We start from the raw sequence: 20,589 nt of genomic DNA on the forward strand, positions 1-20,589 counted from the left end.
TGTGTGTGACACAGAGACAGCGTGCATGCTGGCTGCTGGGGAAGTTTCTGAGAGATGCCTGCACGGTCTCTTTAAGACACTCCCTGAAAGCTCTCCTGCTCTGCTCCTGAGCCCTGTTGTCTCCCCTCCACGGCTTTGCACAGATGGGGTACATGGGCAGGGTGGGAGGAGACTGTGTGTGTGAGTGTGACAGAGACAGAGTGTGTGAGCTGGCTGCTGAGGAAATCTCACAAACAGTGCACCAGCTCTTTAAGAAAGGCACTCAGTCGCACACTCACTGTTCAGAGCTCAGCACCTCTGAGTCTCCTGAGCCAGGCTGTGTCCCTTCTCCCCGGCTCCGCAGAGATGGGGTACCGGGGGAGGGGGACACCCTCAGGGAAAGACTAACCTTTTGTGGGCCGGCGCCCAACATACTTGTGGACCCCCATGGAGGCAATGGGGCATGGCATGGGAAGGTCAGTCCCCGGAGCGAGGGGCCAGCCAGAGGCAATGGGGCATGGCATGGCTGGGGCGGCCCTGCTCCGCCCAATGTGAGGGCACGATTTACAAACTGGCAGTTGCCAGACACATAGAGGCCTGCCTGGCCCTGTGCTGCCAGTGTGCCCCTTCCCCTCAGGGGCGGGCCCATGTTGTACCACGCAGCCCCCCCCGCCCAACACCCCCCTGACTCCCTGTGGCCAGAGGCCCCCCCGGACTCACCCACAAATACACAGCACCACGCACAACACCACTCCTGCCCACAACTGCCCAGCACCCCCGACAGAACCCCCACTCCCTAGTGCCCCCCCACACACAGATCCTCCCTACCCCTTCACAGCCCAGCACCCCCCCCAGACTCCCCACAGACCCAATCCCCCAAGCCCTGCCTCCTGGCCGCACTCACCGGCCTTGCTGGGAGGTGACTGTGTCTGCCGGGCTGAGCCCTCGGGAGTGGCACGATCAGCCAGGCTAGGACCTGCCCCGGCCGGGGTCCCTCAAGATGCACTTGCCTAGAGGGGCCCAGCCAAGCCCTCTGCACTGTCTCCCCCCGACCTGGCTGAGGCTGGCCAGGCTTCTGCACCAGTCCCAGGCGGCTCAGCTCCAGGGACACAGGTGGGACCCCACAGGTGGTGGGAAGCAGAGACTGCCCAGAGCTGGAGGTGCCTGGGGTCCGGCCAGGGGGCAGAGGAGCCAGTGGGTGGGGCCAGGGGGCAGAGAGGAGTCCTCGGCCAGCTGGTGGGCAGGCCAAGAGGAGCAAGTGGTGGGCTGAGGGAGCCAGCGGGGTCTCGGGGCACAGTGCAAGCGGAGCAGGCTGGGGCCCCCTCTCAGCATGGGCCAGGCTCCATGGAGCCACTGGAGCCATTGTAAGCCCGGCACTGGACACCCTGACATCAGCACCCCTCTGTTCCCCCACTCTGCACAGCCAGCAGGAGGGTCCCGGGTGTGGCTGCACAGGGGCACCTGAACACATGCTGCCGGCTGTACGCACTCTGCTAATCAGCTGAGCGGCACTTGAATCTCTCCTGTGGCCTGGCCCCCTGGGCAATTGCCCCCTTTGCTCCGCCCCGTCGGCGGGCCCGACTGGCAGTAGCTGGTAGCCCAGTAGTAACACAGTGCTATTGTCAATATGTACCACTCCCTCGCTCCGCTGAATGGAATTAGAGCAGCTCAGCTGGGTGTGCGAGGCTCTGGATTGCCAATGGAGGAGATTCTTCTTTATCTCCAGTGGTAGAAGCTTGTGCATTTTGGAGCACATGGATCAGACTTATAACCCTGCTGTTACCTTGAAATCCCAAGGGGCCATGGTGTAGCATGGTGACAACCAAAGTCCCAGGTGGCTTGTTAGAATAGACTTTTGCATGTGATTCTGGTCGCTGACAGCGAGCTGGTTTTACTGTGGGATCACTAGTTCCTATCCCTGGCATAAATCTGACAACAGAAAACCCAGCAGGTCTATGCAGGCTAAGCATCCTTTCTATCCACTGGTAGCATATGGGGCTTTTCTGACTTCATTTACTCCCACAGTAATGTCAAGGAAGAGAATTCCCGACAATTGTTAAACTAGGAATAAATAAGTGTGAAAAGATTTGGAAAGATCAATTTTTCTTGGTTATATTTTACATGAAAGTTAAATATATTAACATAATTTAGGATGCTGTGATGTGCTTCTGCAACTTAGATTGGCTTTCCCATTTGGATTTAGGAAGGAAGGCTAAATGTGGTCTAATAGCTAGAGAAGAAGGGAACTAGGAGTCAAGATGGTTGTGTTCAATTCCTGACTCTGCCACTCTGTCTGACATTGAACAAGTCACGTCAGCTCTCTGGGCCTCAGTTTCCCCATTGGCCCACCTCACAGGGTAATAAACGAATGTATGTACAGTGATTTGACAATTCTGGATGCAAGATGCCATTGAAGTGCATGGTCAGTATAAAACATTAATAATGCTAGAAAAGGCCACTAGATGTGTGGGACTGGGAATGAGATTTCACTCATTCTCTGAGGCTGTCAGTGCTGCTGCAGGTTCAACTCCTCTGACAGCATGATGGGGTAGGTTTCCACCACTGTGTAGTTGCAATAAGCTAGTAAAGTGAGTGAATATATTTCATGGGGATTGTTATGCCATGTCTTTGTGCCTTAAAGTTGTGGCATAATCACAAGGAACGAAATTATTCATTATTATTGCTGGTCCAACCCTGCACAAATGAATGTCTGGCAGCACCAAGTCTGGAATGGCTGCTTGGTGCAAAAACGTTCCTGCCCCTCAATTACATTGAGTATTCAAGAACATTCATGCAAATAGTCTTTTGTTTTCAGGAGTGTTTGGGGTTTGGCAGCTTTTTGTGCAAACAGCCATAGCTTCATGTGAACAAGACTATTCCTGACCTGTTCATTCATTGCCATTCATTATGTTCCTGCTTAAAAAGTTTTCAACATCCAATTATGGCACAGAAACAATACCACGTGACTTCAGTGACCAATCATACACCTGGTATAGGGTTGCAACTCTTCCCTGTTTTCACAGGACAGTCCCTACATCCAAAGGGCTGTCTCATGTTCCTCAGACCTGCAAAATGGGACTGTCAAAATTCATGCGTGCATGCATGTGCCCCACACTTCCTTTGATCTAGGAGAAGGTGCCTTGGGCTGGAAGCTAGGACACCAATAATCCTGGTCTCACCTCTTCTACTGACAGGTTTTCATGTAATCCACAACCCTGCTGCTTTAGGAGGCAGGCAAAAACCACTCCTGTGTTTTACATGTAAGTCAACTGTAAGGTTGCACATGGTCATTTCTAGCAGAGGTGGGACTAGAGGCCTGGTCTCTGCTATGACGGGCCTAAATCTCATCCAATTAGACACATAGCCTTGAGGTGCCCGATCTATGTGCCTGGGGTTTCTCTCTATTACTGTTGCTCTAATTGCTAGCACGTGCTCCTTTCCAGAGTCAGGGAGAGCGCTTATGGCTCCTGATACCAAGCGCTTTCCCACTCTCTTACAAATAGCTGTGAGACCCACTGACAAGTTGTGTGCCGCTGTCTAGGGGCAGGTATACGATAACGGCCTTCTTTCGTTGTGGGTTTACTCCTTTTGCTCAAGTGGTTGAGGTCTGTGCTGTGAATCTCCAGGGCTTGGGTTCAAACTTGGCTGAAAAATTGTGGAAAAAGCCAGTATGGCTCATGCAATGAAAGGCTGTTTCCAATGAAGTGAGCTGTAGCTCACGAAAGCTTATGCTCAAATAAATTGGTTAGTCTCTAAGGTGCCACAAGTCCTCCTTTTCTTTTTGGGAATACAGACTAACACGGCTGTTACTCTGAATCCTAATGCACTGACACACAAGGGAGAAGAATTACGGTTGCATGGGCTAACTTAATTCTGCCCTTGCCTAAATGTTGTTAGACTTTGCAACTTTATTTTTTTTAAACATAGGCAGATTTTTTATATGTAATATATAGCTGTTGAACCCCCTGTAAGTTAGCACTTACCCTGAGACATCCAGGCCCTGAGTGTTGCTAATGGGCTGCAGAGCCCTTCATGTGCAGGCCACCAGTTGGACTCTAATCCAATTGCGAGTTGTTCCCATCTGATGGATGTTTGGTGTCCTCTCTCTGAGATGGGTTTCATGGCTCTCCATTCAAGCTCCCACATTACAATCTGGCTATGAGACTTTGTACTAATTGCATGGATGGTGCGTGAAGGAGGCTGCGGGAGGCTAAGCCTCCCCAAACCCCCGCTAATGCTCCCCACCCTGGGCTGTGATGGGAGGCTAACGGCTCCTCTGGCCCCAGTGGGTGAGAGTGGGGGGACGGAGTGGGAGCAGGGCCTCAGACGGAAGGGGCGGGGCAGGAGGCTAGCCTCCCTGAACAGGGGGGGTTCATGCACCACCCATGACTAATTGGCAGACTCATCAGAGGTCAACTACTGCATGGGCCATAGAGACTGAACTACTTCTGTCAACCCTAGAGAAAGCCCTGCCCCCGATCAGGACTGAGGCATGCTGGCAGGGCAATATGTGTTGGCTGGCCGTGTGGCTGGCTTGTAGATAAACAGAGGGCTTTAGTCACCAGTGCAACACTTTTCACCAGCACTAAACCCATACAATAATTTTAAAGCTAAAGTTTAGGGTTCTATGCTGATTATTTGCAAATATACAAGCAGACTCGTTAAATAATTAGCATAAAATGTTCATGTTACAGTGAATGTGTCCCTATTTTTTTGCCAAAAGGTGGCAGCCCGAACCGTGAATTCAGGACAGTCTAAGCAAACCAGTCTGTGAACACCTAATGAGAAGGAAATTTGTTTTCATAAGCAATTCAGTGACTACTCATTCTCAAATGATTTGTAAGCAGGAAAAAGGGCAAATTTTGCCCAATAATGTATCTACAATGAAGATTTCAATCCTCTGTGCTCCAGCATGCAGCACTTCACAGCAATGTGAGGTCAGAAGCAGACCCTCTGCATATTCAGAGTCAGATCTACTGACTTTAGCGGCAAAAATAAGTGTGTACTGCTTTGGAGTATGTCTACACTGCAAAAAAAGATGTGTTAGCTAACTCAAGTTAATAACACAGGTTAAAATAGCAGTGAAGACATAGCAGCTTGGCTTCCCTATAGGCTTGAATGAGCTACAAACCCAAGTTGAAAGCTGAATTGCTGTGTCTTCACTGCTGTTTTAACCCGAGTTAGCTAACCTGAGTTAAGAATGCATTTTTTTGTGGTGTAGACAGACCCTTTCACTCCAGTTCGCTTTGGAGAGCCAACGCGGCTCTGAGACGAGAAGCTAGACTCTAGTCTGGCTTACGCCTCAAATTGCTAACTAATTTGTGAAGCAAAAGAACTCAGGTTGGCTTCAGATCCCAGGGGGAAGTGAGCGGAGTTGCAAGGGTGTAGCTGAGTGGAGAATTTGGCTCAGACTGTAGTGGTGAGAGCAACAAACACAAGACAATTTTGTTCCTAGGTCCCTGCTGATGTCAGCACTTGGATATGGCGCTGGGGAATCATTGAGAGATGATCACTATGAAACCCTTTGATGTCCTGTCTATAGAGTCAGAGTAAGTCTAGAGTGTGGCATTAAACTCAGGCCCTGTGCTGAAGGCTTTGTGAAATGCTATCACCCAGGTGGCAGCTGTTGGAGACAGACAATGCCTTCTGGAGCTCTGGGACACCCTTTCTGCTCTGCTCCCTTTTATGACCAGAGAGCACACAGCTGCAATTGCGATTGTCCCTGCCGCGCGGGCCCCAACCAAGTAGACTTCTTCCATCTGCCTGCTGCACCCTGGCTGAGCCCCAGGGGTCCAGCCATAGTCTGGCCCTGAGTCCCCTAAAACAGATTGCTAGGCTGGAGCTTAGAGGAGCTAAAATGCCAGCTCTTAGCTCTCACTCTGATAAGGTCCTACAACAGAAATCAACTCGCCCCTACCCCAGAGATGGGATAGCTAGAGATGAGCTGCGTTTTGACATCCATGACTGGACAAATGTTATTAATGGCTGACATTTATCCATGCCTTCCAGTTAAAGATCCCACAGTGCTCTACAAACTTCAGTTGGAATCCCCTTTTCACTATGGAAATGCTGCCCCCTGGAGCAGAAGGTACTAACCATTTTACAGTACAACAGTGTAGGGCAGGAATTGAAGAACGGTGTCCGTCTGACTCCTATTAATAGGATTTAGAGGGCAAGAATTAGGCTTTTATGTGGGCATTGTATTGTATGCTCATATAATCTAATATTCACTATAATATAAAAACTATGGAAAACACTGAATTACATCAGGGTAAATATTTTTAACGTATATACAGAATACTCTTATTCATCCCCAAACCCTATTCTCCAAGCCGCCGCATTGTCCAAATCCCTTCCTTGTCCCCCAGCATGAGCTACATGAAGCACAGGGCAAGTCTCATGCTGGGGGACAAGGAAGGGATTTGGACAATGCGGAGGTTCGGATAATGGAGCAGAGATCCCAGGAGGAGGAGCCCACTGCTGAACAGCTCCTGCCCTCTTGATTATCTGAGCTCCTAATTATCTGAATAAAATCCACATCCCCCCCTGCTATTTGGATAATTGGGAGCATACTGTAAATAATCCTTCATTCTCCAGGTCAAAAGCTAACAACTAACTGATGGAGGTTAGGAAGAAGCTTCCCCTATATTCCATCATGGGGTTTCCTACCTGTTCTTCTCCGACTGGCCCATGTCAGAGATAAGGTACTGGGCTATATAGCCTACTGGTCTGATCGGATTTAGAAGTTCCTGTGCTCCTGACTTAAAGGAACAAAATGTATTTACCTGAACTGGTCTTTGGCCAGGACATTAACTCCAATGTCCATACTGGAAGAAAGAGCTAGGAGAATGTAACACTTACAAGTGGTCAAGTCTTCAGTTTTATGTCACATGTGGAAAACACAGTTACTGTGGCTTATCTAGAAAACTCCAGGCCTTATTGACACCCACCAGAGCTTTGTTCCAATCCAAATGCTTCCATCGGAATGGCGCAGGGAATGGCTTCCTATACTGTAAGGTAGTGTAGCGTTCCCATCTTGTGAACAGAGGGCATGCAAAGAAGGTAAATTGTGTTATCTTGTGTTTTGAAAGAGAGAGTTCCTGGTGCAAATATATGGTGCATTGTTCAACCAGGAGGCACAAAACTCAGCTCCTCGCACTGGTGCTCTGAGAGCAGCCCAGGCACTTGGATGCTGATTGACAGTGAGAAAACATTGGAAATGGAAATATCCTGGTTATCATCATGTTCCTATTATGCCTCTGGCATTTAGGGCAGGGACGAAGCTCCTCCACTCCTGTCTGTTTCTGGCAAGTCTTTCAAGAGTTTCCCAACTATCCCCCAGGTTTTTCAGCTTGGCTTCCACAACTCTTCGCCATGATTTCGGGCGGCCTTGTTTTCGCTTGCCTTCAGGTGTCCATCTTATTGCTACTCTGGTGATGGAATCAGTTTCCATCCGAAGCACATGACCGATCCATCTCCAACGCCTCCTGGCAATGATGGTGCTCAGATCCTCTTGGCTGCACTGTGTCAATAGATCTTGGTTTGAGATTGTTCTGGGCCAAAAGATACGGAGGATTTTTCTGAGGCAGGTTGTATGGAATGAAGACAGTTTGGACATGTCATACTTTCTCATTCCCCAGCATTCTGCACTATAAAGTAGTGTTGAAAGTACCCAGTTCTGATAAATCTTGAGTTTGGTTTTGGTGTTGTATTTTGATGATTTCCAGACTGTATTTAAGCTCCTGAAGGTGTTCCTGGCTTTATTGATTTTGTTCCAGATGTCCTGGCTTGTTCCACTGTCCTGGCTGATGGTGCTGCCCAAGTATGTGAATGTTTCTACATTGGTGAGAAAATAATCCTCTATCCATACTGGTGATGGTGAGGCAATATTAAAGGTCATGATGTCTGTCTTACTGTGGTTGATTTCAGTCGAATTTGCTGGCTGAATGCGTTGAGTCGAGTTGTTTTTTCTTGTATATGGTGTTGGGTATGTGATAGGAGAGCGACATCTGTGAAGTCCAGGTCTTCAAGGGATGAGAAGGGTGTCCATTTAATGCCTCTTGGCATGTCTTCTGTTGTATATCGCATTACCCAGTCAATGGCAGTGTTGAAGAGGATTGCAGACATGACACATCCCTGACGTACTCCTATTTTGACTTAAAAACTGAGCTCACTGTGATCAACACTGCATGTAAAGTTGAAATTGAAGCTTTTGATGACGTTGATTATACGGAAAGGAATTCCATGTACCTGCAGAATGCGCCATAGGCTGGCCCTGTGAATGCTATCAAAAGCCTTCTCAAAGTCTATGAAATTTATGTAGGGTTGCCATTGCCATTCTAAGCACTATTCTATTATGTTTTGTAGAATGAAGATATGGTCTGTGCATCCAGGCCCTTTCTGAAAGTCAGCTTGCTCTTTTCTGAGAATGCTATCAACTACCTCTGATATATGCTGGACTATGATCTTACACAATACTTTGTTTGGCACAGATAAAAGTGTGATACCACGTCTGTTATTACAATCACTGAGAGTTCCTTTCTTTGGTATCTTCACTATAACCCCACTGGTCCAATCATCTTTTCCCTTCCCAGACTGATGTAAATAGAGGGGCCAGGATAGATGCTGCTTGAACAATTCTGCATTCAAGTTATCCTTGCCAGGAGCTTTCCCATTTTTTAAGGATTTGATGACTTGAATGATCTCTTCCTTAGTTGGGGTGTCTGTGTTGATATCAAGATCATCTTCTGCCTCCTGGATGTTTGCTTCCTCTTTAGGTGGCTCCCTGTTCAGCAATTCTTTGAAATGTTCTGTCCAGTGCATTTCTTGTTCTTTTTTGGTTGTTAGTAGGTGGCCTTGTTTGTTCCTGATGAGAGTGCGTGTTGGTGTCTGCCGTTTACCACTGATAAGTCGCATCATTTTGTAGACGGTTTCTTGCTCACCACGAGCAGCTGCATCCTCTGCTTGTGTTGCCAGATTATCAATATAATGCTGTTTGTCCACTCTGTGACCTGAGCTAGCTTCCCTGTTTTGTACATTGTCCGTACGTTCCAAAAACGAAGTTTGGTTTTTGTCTTGGTGTTGAGCACTTCAGTCTTAATGCCAGTGGCTTCCTTTCAGCTTTCACCACTGGCAGTCATATAGGTCATTGACTCCTGAAGGCCATCACACACAGTGATGGTCGATTTCTCTGTCGCTGTTTCCATAACATATTTTGTTTTTTACGGGACAGGGTTGTTAGCCCTGTGCCTGACCCCAAACCTGGAGGACCAGGATGTCTGTTTTGTCTGGCCCCTCCCCCACAGACCAATCCGGCAATCTACCAAGAGCAAAAAGCCCCACCTACACAGACTCTGAGGATTGTTAGAGCACGCAAGCTGTCCTGCCATGACAAGGCATGGACACAAGAGGACAAGTCCTGGTTATAGTGTACATTAAATCCCTCATTGGTGACCTTTGTATTCCATGGTTATCTTCATCTGAATTGTTATTGTGTATTCCTTTACAAACGTCTCTTTGGAGTCAATTCTGCCATCCTTACTGAGCATGAATATTGATTTCACTGGGGCTCCTTGGCTCAGAAGGATTCCACCTGAGTAAGGGTGGCAGAATTGAGCTCTTAGGATTGAGGATCTAAGGGCTTGTCTACACGTGAAATGTTACAGCGGCATGTAGTGTCTCAGTGTAGACACTACCTGTGCTGATGGGAAGGGTTCTCCCATCGTTGTAGTTAATCCACGTCCCCGAGAAGTGGTAGCTAGGTTGATGGAAGAATTCTTCCGTCGACTTAGCACTGTCTACACAGGGACTTAGCAGCGCAGTTAAGTTGACCTCTGGGGTGCGGATTTTTCACACTCCTGAGCAACGTTGTTATGCTGACCTAATTTTCTAGTGTGGAACTGGCCTAAGTCCATGAGATGCAGGTAGGCGGGTTGCTAAGGAGTATGACCTCCTGGCACCAATGGAGAACTGCAGCTGGAGATGTACAGCTCTTGAGTTATCACCTGGTTACGCCTCTGCCTTTCTTGGAAGGATGCCATTGACATCCTGATGATTAATGATGTCGCTATCTTTAGCCTTACTTCTTGTGCGTAACACTGTCTTCCTTTTGAAGTGTTGGATGGCTGCAGGACATAAAGTGAACAATGTCTCCTTGGTGGAGCTGATAGAGTTTGCTTGGAGGGCCATTAAAAAACCTGAAATCCATCACTTGTTTTGCCTGATGCATGACACAGCTCTGGGCTCCACTGGAACTCTGCATTAACTGTGACCTGGTTTTTAAGACACTTTCCATCTCCTAATCAGCTTCTATCCAGTAGCCAGTCGACCAGATGTTACTGGTTATAGAAGGGGAAAAATGCATGCTGTACCAACAAAGTTTCTATCTTTTTCTATCACTGCTTAAGAAAATAAGAACAGCCATACTGGATCAGACCAATGGTCCATCTAGCCCAGTATCCTGTCTTCGAACAGGTTTCAGAGTAGCAGCCATGTTAGTCTGTATTCGCAAAAAAAAAAAAGGAGTACTTGTGGCACCTTAGAGACTAACAAATTTGTTTGAGCATAAGCTTTCATATGAAAGCTTTTCTTTTTGTCTTCTAACAGTGGCCAATGCCAGATATTTCAAAGGGAATGAACAGAACAGGGCAATTATCGAATGATCCATCCCCTGTCGTCCAGTCTCAGCTTCTGGCAGTTAGAGGCTTAGGACACGAGAGCATGGGGTTGTATCCCTGCACATCTTGGCTAATAGCCATTGGCCGACCTGTCCTCAATTAACTTATCCAGTTCTTTTTTTGACTTTTGACTTTCACAACATCCCCTACCAATGAGTTCCACAGGTTGTCTGTGTGCTTTGTAAAAAAGTACTTCCTTTTGTTTGTTTTAAACCTGCTACCTGTTAATTTCATTGGTGACCCCTGGTGCTTGTGTTATGAGAAGGTGTAAATAACACTTCTCTATTCACTTTCTCTACACCACTCATGATTTTATAGACCTCTATCATATCCCCCCTTTGTCATCTCTTTTCCAAGCTGAACAGTCCCACTTTTGTTAATCTCTCCTCGTATAGAAGCTGTTCCATCTGCCTAATCATCTTTGTTGCCATTCTCTGTACCTCTTCCAATTCCGATAGATCTTTTCGGAGCACACAGTATGCAAGTTGCGTGCCACTGTGGTCTCTAAGCTCTCTACAACAACATACAATAGCGCTGACAGTGCCCTGCACGGTAATATTATCACAGCCTCTGCTGTTCCCCATGTACGTGTCAAGGTGCTTGTAGTTTTTTTCCTTCCTGCTTCTTTTCTTCTACTTTGCTTTCAGTCTCCACCATTGTGGGTTAGTCCTGGGAAGATGTCTCTACTGGCTGAGCGAGTCATCAAAGAGGAGGGTCGTGCTCGTAGGCCTGAACATAGGGTCAGACTTGTCCAGTAGTTGCTGCATGCTCTTCTGCTGCCCCGGGACAGTGACATACGTCCTCAGCAACAGCGGTAGTAATGCGCTCTGGAGGAGGCTAACGTGTGGGTCACAGGGGTGGGGTCTTCGTCTGGGCAGAGACAGCGTCATTCCCTGGCCAGCCAAAGGGTGGTCGAAAGGCAGCCACCGCTGCAGTGTGTGTGTCCAGTGGCAGGGAGGAGCCAACACGCTCAGCAGGAACTTCACATCCTGTAGTGAGCGCTGATATTCTGTGCTGAGCACCAGCAGATTATCAGCAGTCCTCATCTGCCTTTGATGATGGACCAGCAGCCAGGATTCCCCAACGTTCTGGAGCTCTTCCCACTTCAGCTTCCAGCCAAACTGCTTCCAGCTGCTATTTCATCCCATCTCACAACTTAAATAGGGTCAGGCCAGATCAGGCTGGATCTGAGAGTTGTCAGGGGAAACCTAGGGCTTTGTAGGCCCTCATGCTTCCCTCTGAGCAGCTGTTGAACCAGTGGCATAACTAGGAATGGACATGTGCTGGGCCTCAACTTAACGGTGGGCAGGCACTGACTACAGGTCTGACCCCACAGCAAATCATTTTGTTGCCAGCACCCAGTGCCGAGAGGCTGAACAACAGCTTGAGTTGGTTCGTTACCCGGTGTGCTACACCCAATTATCACAACGGGGTGGAGAAGCAGAAAAGTTTATTTGAAGTTTCAAATAGGTACAGGGAGATTTGAATCTCAAATCCTGTACCCAGAGCAGGAAGTTACACAGGCTTTTATACATCCTTTTTCCCAGCATACTTATCCAATAGCAAGCTGCCCCAAGTATCCATATAGCCAGCCAATCCAGTTCCCAGCTAGTTCCCTGGTTCTCTGTATCATTTGTTAAACTATACATAAAGCTGCTTTATTCAGCATTGTTCTTCCATATCTCCCCTGTTTGGCCTTGCTTAGTTTCAGGCAGTCTGACTCTGCAACATACGGTTGCAGATTCTCAGCATAACTGCTGTGTGTGCCTCCAGGCGGGGGGAGCCAAGGACACTTGGGCCTAGTACGCAGAGCTGCTGCGAGTGCCTCCAGGCGGGGGGGGGGCACGGACACCTGGGCCTAGTGCGAGGGGGCTTCATTGACACTCGTGGTCTTCCATCCCCTCGAGTTACCTAGTGGTCATGCCCCAGTGTCCCCAACAATTTCTTTTGCACATTAATAAATTGACTTAAACTTGGCATACACAGAGGCTCTGATTTGAGTAGGCTTGGGTGCTGATTGGGTGGGCCACGGCCCACTCACGCTCAACCATGGCTACACCCTTGTATTGAACCAATGCCTCAGGATGGTGAAAAAGGATACTGTGCTCCTGGAGGTGCCGCAGTGAAGTGCTCCTAACCGGGGGCTTTGGAGAAGCTTGTCGCAATGAGTGACACAGGCACCCCAAACCCAAGTTACAAGCAGGCTTGGAGGGTTGGTGGGATTATTCCCATGTGCTTCTGGGGGAGAAACTACATTTCAGTGGCTATTTCTTTCCTGTCTTGTGGCTTCTGACTTATATTTGGCTTTATAAAAATCTACATTGTGTAGCTTTAAGTAGACAAACATTAACTCGAAAACAGGAAAGCAGGCCAGATTTCCAGACATTGGAAGCATCCAACTGTGCACTGAAATTAAGCACATAATTACTGTGCATGCTCAATAGCTTATGATTTGTACAAATTCGTCTAATTAGCTATTGGCGCATACAGCTGCCCAGTTTAAGTGTGCAATTACGATAACAGTGCAGTTGCGTGCCCGGGCTGTTTGATAATCTACCCATTGTATTTGGTTTTGGAGCTGAGCAATACCGTTCTGTGTCTGTGGTATTTGCAGGAACTCCTGACTCAGAAGAGAGAGAAAATAATGGTTTGTCTTTTCTGATCACCTTGGCAACATATAGTTCAAAGTTCAAAACAGAACAGGGCATGCTGGACCCTGCGGGAGGCACCTGACGGGACTCGGGGCTACAGCACTGATGAGCCCTGGCAGGTGCGACCTGCGGGGCTGAAGCCCCAAGATCCCCATTCCCGCTGGGCAGAAGCCCCTACTGCACCACCCCACTGCAAGGCAGAGGTCCCAAGCTCCCCCACCCTCCCCAGTCTGGTAGGTGGAGAATGAGGGAGGCTTGGGGGGCTCTGCAAGCTGCACTTTAATGGTAAAAGAGCCACATGTGGCTCACAAGCCACAGTTTAGCCACCCCTGCCATAGACCAATAAATGCTCTGTGCCGCTCCAAGTGCTGGGTTGACTGTGCGTCTTTTTTCAGTTCTTGGGTGGGTGGCCTGCACGAACAATTGCATGCTGCACGGATGCTGAGGTCTGGGTGCAGGAAGAGCCTTCAGGCCGTGCATCACATGCCATCAACCACTCAGTAAGAAAGAAAAATGAGTCCTTTCTGGGGAGGATCACTGAGGTACAAAAATGAGAGCTGGAGTATTACAGGACAATTACATGTCTGCTCTAGCACCAAACTGCACCGGAACTATTCCTCATGTTTAGACGCTCCCAAAGTGTTTCTTTTATGACCAGGCTGACACATTTACATAATTTAAGTGGAAATGAGCTCCAGTGGCAAAGTTTGGATCTGGAATTGGATCCAAATCTGCATTTCCTTCAGGTCAGGATGTTCTGATCCAAGTCCTGATGCCTGGATTGTGAACTGGATCTGAATTTGTTACTCCCAAAGGGAAAAAGGTGCATGGATATTTGCATCCGTGGATGTGTGCCCATGAGTATGTATTGTCATGGATGGTTTTTGGATCCAGTATCGTGGATGGGGCCAGTCTTGCAACTGAAGCACTGGAATGCCAAAGTAGCCCTGTAAGTGAGGTTTAACTTTGATAACTAGGAATGTTCAAATCGACTCATTAATGACACTCTGTTAATTGGTATTTATTTAATTGTGACGTAGAGTCAAAGCTCTGTTCAGGGATTGGATTTAAGTCAGTGGGAATTTTCGGAGGGAACACTTTATCGTTGGAAAGGGTGGACTTGTCAAAATGTAATGTCAAATCCCAGTTTGCCTGCCCAGATCCTCAGAGCCTCGGCTCCCAAGGTCCCTAGCTCCAGAGCAGCCCACCAGGAAAACTTTTCCCAGACCCGGGGCTCTCCAGAGCTGCTGACTTTCCAGGGAGCTGGGCAGCTGGTTCTCTGCCTGGGCTGCGCTCCTGGAAGATAGATGGCCAGGTTGCTGGCCAGGCAGCTGGGGAGTCACGCAGCCATTCAGTGAAAAATTCCAAGATTTTTTTCTTCCATTATGGAACAACAACAACAAAAATTGGAATTTTTCACACAATTCCTGCTCAATTCCAGTAGGCATCCGAAGGAATGCATCCATAGAGGAAGCAACTTAGTTAAGAGCTGCCTCTGTCTTGTCTAGCTGTTCCTGTCTTCTGTGACATGAAGAGAATAACAGAACATAGTGTAGACTGCACATCCCAATGGAGCTGATGTTGGCTTAATAACTAACGCCACCTGCAAATACCAAGAAAGCAAACTGGTAGATTGTAGTTGGATGAATTCATTCATAGAAGTATTCATGAATACTTTGGGACTACACTTTCCTGGCTCTAACAGCTTGCTCTGGCAATGCACTGTGATCTCTGGAAATCTGGGTTCTCTTCCCAACTCCGTCATCGACTCACCTTAACCTCTTACTTAACCTTGTGTGCTCTGCCTGGGCACTTCCTTGCCTTAGTAAAGTGCTTAATGATCATGGCTTAATGATCATCGCCCAATAAAACCAGAGCAATCTCCATACCGTGCCCAAACCTAAAAGTGGATTAATGGGGAAATCAGAGGACTCCAAAGTGGTCAGTCCTGGTTGGGTGACAATGTCGGGGAAGACTGTGCAAGGACCTTTTGCTTTCCTCTTGTTCCCCTCAGCAGGGAACTGCCACTTAGGTACAAGTGATCATGACTTGATCACATTTATAATGTGTGAACAGAATGAAGTCCAGACCAGTGATGTACATGGTGTTTTAAAAGGGCCATTTTCACAAACATGAAAACAGCTATGAGCCAGAACAGCTGGGAGGAAGAATTTAATCAGAAAAATGTGAATGATAAATGGGAATTGTTTAAGAACACCTTATTAGATGCCTCAAAAGGCACAGTTCCACAAGGAAGAAGGCTGTACTGGATAAAAAAATGACCTGGTTTAGAGGGGAAGTGAAGACAGCTATGAAAAATAAAAATAATAATATATAACAGATAAAGAAAGGGGAAATTGATAGTAATGAATATAAATCAGATATTAGATATTGTAGAAAATTTATAAGGGAAGCAAAGTGACACAAAGAGAAAACCATGGCCAGCAGAGTTAAAGACAATAAAAGGAGGTTTTTAAAAAAAGCATATCAGGACCAAAAAAATCCTAACAATGGAATTGGTCCATTACTAGATGAAAATGGTAAAATTATCAATAACAATGAAGAAAAGACAGAAGTGTTCAACAAATATTTCTGTTCTGTATTTGGGAAAAACAGATGATGTCATATCATATGACAACACTCTTTCCATTCCTCTGATATCTCAAGAGGATGTTAAACAGCAGCTGTTGAAGTTAGACATTTTAAAATCAGGAGGTCCAGGTAACTTGCATCCAAGAATTTTAAAAGAGCTGGCTGAGCTTGTTGGGCCATTAATGCTGGTTTTCTTGGAAACATGGGGATGTTCCAGAGAACTGGAAGAAAGCTAATGTTGTGCTGGTATTTAAAAAGGGTAAATGGGATGACCTGGGAATTACAGCCCTGTCAGTCTGACATCAATCCTGGGGTAGATAATGGAGTGGCTGATACAGGAATCAGTTAACAAGGACTAAAAGCTGGTAATATAATTAATGTCAATCAACATGGGTTTATGGAAAACAGCTCTTGTGAAACTAACATGATGCCTTTTTGATGAGATTATAAGTTTAATTGATAATGGTAATAGTGTTGATGTAATATACTTAGACTTCTGTAAGACGTTTGACTCATTACCAAATTACATTTGATTAAAAGATTAGAAAGATATAAAATTGTTACAGGTTAAATGGATTAAAAGATGGCTAACTGATAGGTGTCCAAATGTAACTGTAAATGGGGAATCATCATTGAATGCATGTTTCTATTGAGGACCTGCAGGGATTGGTTCTTGGCCCTACATTAGTTAACGTTTTTTATTAATGACCTGGAAGAAAACATAAAATCATCACCCAAAGTTTCCAGATGACACAAAAATGGGGAGAATGGTAAATAATGAAGGGGACAGGTCATCACTACGGAGCAATCTGGATCACTTGGTAAACTGGACACAAGAAAACAATATTCATTTTAATATGACTAAATGTCAGTGTATACATCTAGGAACAAAGAATGCAGGCCGCAATTACAGGATGGGGGACTATCCTGGGAAGCAGTGACTCTGAAACAGATCTGGGGGTCGTGGTGGATAATCAGCTCCCAGTAAGATGCTGTGGCCAAAAGGGCTACTATGATCCTGGGATGCATAAATGGGAATCTTAAGTACGAGGAGAGAGGTTATTTCACCTCTGAGTTTGGCGCTGGTCTGACCACTGCTGGAAACTTGTGTCCAGTTCTGGTGTCCACAATTCAAGAAGGATGTTCATAATTCAGAGAAGGTTCAGAGAAGAGCCATGAGAAGATTAAAGGATTAGAAAAGCTGCCTTCTAGAGATAGACTCAAGGAGCTCAATGTAGTTAGCTTAATAAAGAGAAGGTTCAGGGGTGACTTGATCACAGTCTATACGCAACTACATGGGGAACAAATATTTAATAATGGGCTCTTGGATCTTTCAGAGAAAGGTCTAACATGATCCAATGGCGGGAAGTTGAAGCTAGACAAATTCAGACAGGAAATAAGGTGTACATTTTTAACAGTGAGAGTAATTAACCAGTGGAACAATTTACCTTACTGCAACCCTAGAATATCCCAACATCCAACAGAATAGCCCAGGGCTGTAGTGGTATTAGAAAAAATGTCTGATGTTGTTTATTCCCTCCCACCCCTCCAGGTGAAATTCATTTACTTCTGCTAATGTGAGGCTGATAGTTTTCACAGAGAGAATATTACATTTTTAGAGTAGCACCCTGTCTGGGAAATTGCAGCCTGGTATGTGGGTAAATAATCTGTGATATCAGTCAGTCATCCACAATCAGTGGCCGGACTCAATCCATTCAGATAAAGAGAGATGAGGCAAGAGCATTGCATGCAGCAGAAGAGCTTCTGATTGTAGCCTGGTTAGCGTCTACCCAGAGAAGAAGGAAAACCCAGTGATTACTTCAAGCAAAGATTGAATTGAACTTTGCAGCCTGGTTAGATCTAACAGGACAGCCACAAGGAGTGATGATTTAGCCTGAGAATGGCTGACTCACTGGACTGTCCTTAATTTGATCATGTATCCTAACTGCAGAAGTCAATGACTCGAGGACAAAAAGAAATATGAGATGAGACAACTCAGCAGCCACTGAGAAAAAAATGATTAGCTCTTAGGCCACCAATAAAACTCCTTGAAGAGGCGATGGTGCATACCCTCAGAACATGTCCGAAGCATGGGGCCAAATTCAAACCACTGTAAACCCCCAAACGGAGAGAACCACAATAGATCAAAAGGGCGAGAGGAGAGCTGGGGGGAATTTGATTTTCTGTTTCAAGGAAAAGTCTGTGATTTCAACCCATTTTTTGTTCAAAATTGGAACAAAACCAAAAATGTTCCAAATCTCCTGTGAAACAAAATTCTGACTTGTGTGGGGGTGGGAGGAGGGGTGGTGGTGACAGAGTGCTGGGAATCAGCCACTGACACAGCACTCTGGTCACTGTTTAACCCATGAGTCCCCCCGGGGAGGGCCTGATTATGGGATCAGATTGGGGTGTGAGTAGCTAATGAGCTCAGTAACACCAAGCCTGGATAAAAGAGCACAGGAAGGAAGTGTGGGGGAGGGCGAGGATGCAGGAAAGAGAGAGATAAGAAAAGGCTAACAGGGCCTGACAAAAAGGAGTGCTCTGATGGCACTCGTGTGTGAAAGGCAGGCAAGTGAAGCCCTGCAAACAAATGGCAGGGAAGGTCTCTGAGAGGCTGCACATAAAGAGTGGGCGCAGTGGGACCCTGTCACAGCGGGGTTGGTTGAAAGCTTGCGTGTTGATAAAATGGAAACATTTCTTGCTGATTTCAACTTGTTTTTTGTTTGGTTCGGGTGAGTAACTGAGCTCTGTGCTTCCCTGACCCGGGTTGAGCAGAGAAGCCGGGCCGGGGTGCTCACTGCAGCACTCCTCCCAGCACTGGCGTTTGACTGTGTTTGTGTTTGTTCTGTTGTGCCGTGCTCCAAGCAATGGGGTGGGGACGCTCCCTACGTACAGTGCTTATTTAATGTTGTTGTTGTGCGATATTGTACCTTTCCCTTCCATGTGCAGAGGGAACGGGGATCCAGTTAATCCCAACCCCAAGGCAGCACCTCCAGAAGAACCTCTCACCCCTTCTCCTGGCTCAATGGAAGCCCCTTCGCGGTGGCTCTCTGAGGTGCAGGATGGTATGTGCTCAGGGGTGTCTCTGGAGGAGGCATTGTCCCCTTGCCAACCTCAAGGGAATTTGCTGCACCTGTGACCCTGTGGAGATGCTCTGGGGCCAAAGCCCACAGGAGAGACCATTCCAGCATGCAGATGAAGGCCCCAGGGCACAGAGAGGGACTGGGAGCCATTGTACAGGGACAAGGCTTTTGGATGGGTGTCCCTGGACTCTGCAGATTTCCCAACATCTGCACAGCTCCTGGGTGGGGGCGGGCGGGCGGTGGCGGGGAAAGTGGGCACTAGTTTGGGAGGCTGAACCCTCTGCTGTTCCTGGTGGAACAACCCTGTCTCTCAGCCCCTGGCACAAGAACTAGTAGCAATGTCTGCAAAGCGAGCCTCACAAAGGGCCAAATCTTAGCCACATGGGACCATGACCCTCCACAACTTCCCTTCACAGAGTTTCTTTTGCATGCCTCCATAGGAAGGGTTGGGTTTGCCACCCACCAGAAGAGAGGAAGATTTAGCCCTGCTCCTTGGCAAGGCTGTGCCATTTGGAACTGCTCTGCAAAGGACTCCCTTGGGTCTGCCTGCCTCCAGGAACCCCGCTAAGGAGGAGGATGTGTGCAAATGCAATGTAGTCTTTGGTTGGAACACCTCTGCTCCCAGCCTGCCTGCATGCAAGCCCAGCAGACAGGAGAACATAGCTCTGAAGGCAGCTGACCCCCCCTGCACCAGTTTCCACCTGGGGATGGGGAGATGCATGCGCAGAGACCCCCTCCACACATGGATCAAAAGGGGCCTGGTTTTCTTTGGCTTCTCAAACCAGACATTTTCCTCTTCTAAGCAATCCTTCCCTCCCACTGCTCGCGGCACAGGAAGTTACTGAATCCAGTGGTTATTTTCACAAAGCAAAGCAATTAGGGGGTGATACTGTAGCACAGAAATGAGAAGGAGTAGGTGGGTGCTCGTTAGCATACTTGGAGCATGATTCATTTGTGTAGTTGAGAACAGAGCAAGTACAGAGCTCTGAAATTGCTGCTAATTAACAAAGCTGGGGCAGAGGTTCTAGGCTCTGATTAGACCTGCTCAAACCTGAACGAGGCCCCTTGCAACGGTGTGTTTTATTTTTTTGGCTTTGCATCTTCCTTTCCAAACCAGATTCAAATCCCCACCCAGCAGTCCCTAGGGGGCTAGGCTTAGATTTTCACTCAGACACTTAGGGGGCACGTTGCAGAATGCATTGAGAACTGGCATCCTTGCACAAGGTCTAGCCAAGAAAGGTGTTGGCAGAGTGCTCTTGGAACTGATGCTATGGCATAGGGACTGAAAGCTGACATAGCCAGTCTGTGCATTCAGACCGTGATGTACTAGCATCCTGGCGTAATGTTTCAGGATGCCAGCTCCATAACACAGGGAGCATTGATCCTAGTGGCGCATGGACAGATTGATATTTAGTTCTTACTATTGTGGGGATCAGGTGATAGTAGGATGACCAGACAGCCAGTGTGAAAAATTGGGACGGGGGCACTGTTGCCTCTAAGCTGTGCATGTGTGCGCACGCACACGGCAAAACACCGCACGCACAAAGATTTGCACAGAAGCACAAAAATTTGCACAGAAGAAATCTTTTGCACACACGGCCTGTCAAA

The 20,589-nt window shown here is 47.2% G+C and overlaps 1 protein-coding gene across 2 annotated transcripts in view; it reads left to right on the forward strand.

Annotated features, from left to right (window-relative positions):
• NLRC3 (NLR family CARD domain containing 3) overlaps nucleotides 1–20,589 on the forward strand; it is a 73,614-nt gene that overhangs the window by 4,592 nt on the left and 48,433 nt on the right. The gene's annotated exons all lie outside the window — the stretch shown is intronic.

This window comes from Lepidochelys kempii, chromosome 10 (genome assembly GCF_965140285.1).
Source record: "Lepidochelys kempii isolate rLepKem1 chromosome 10, rLepKem1.hap1, whole genome shotgun sequence".
NCBI lineage: Eukaryota > Metazoa > Chordata > Testudines > Cheloniidae > Lepidochelys > Lepidochelys kempii.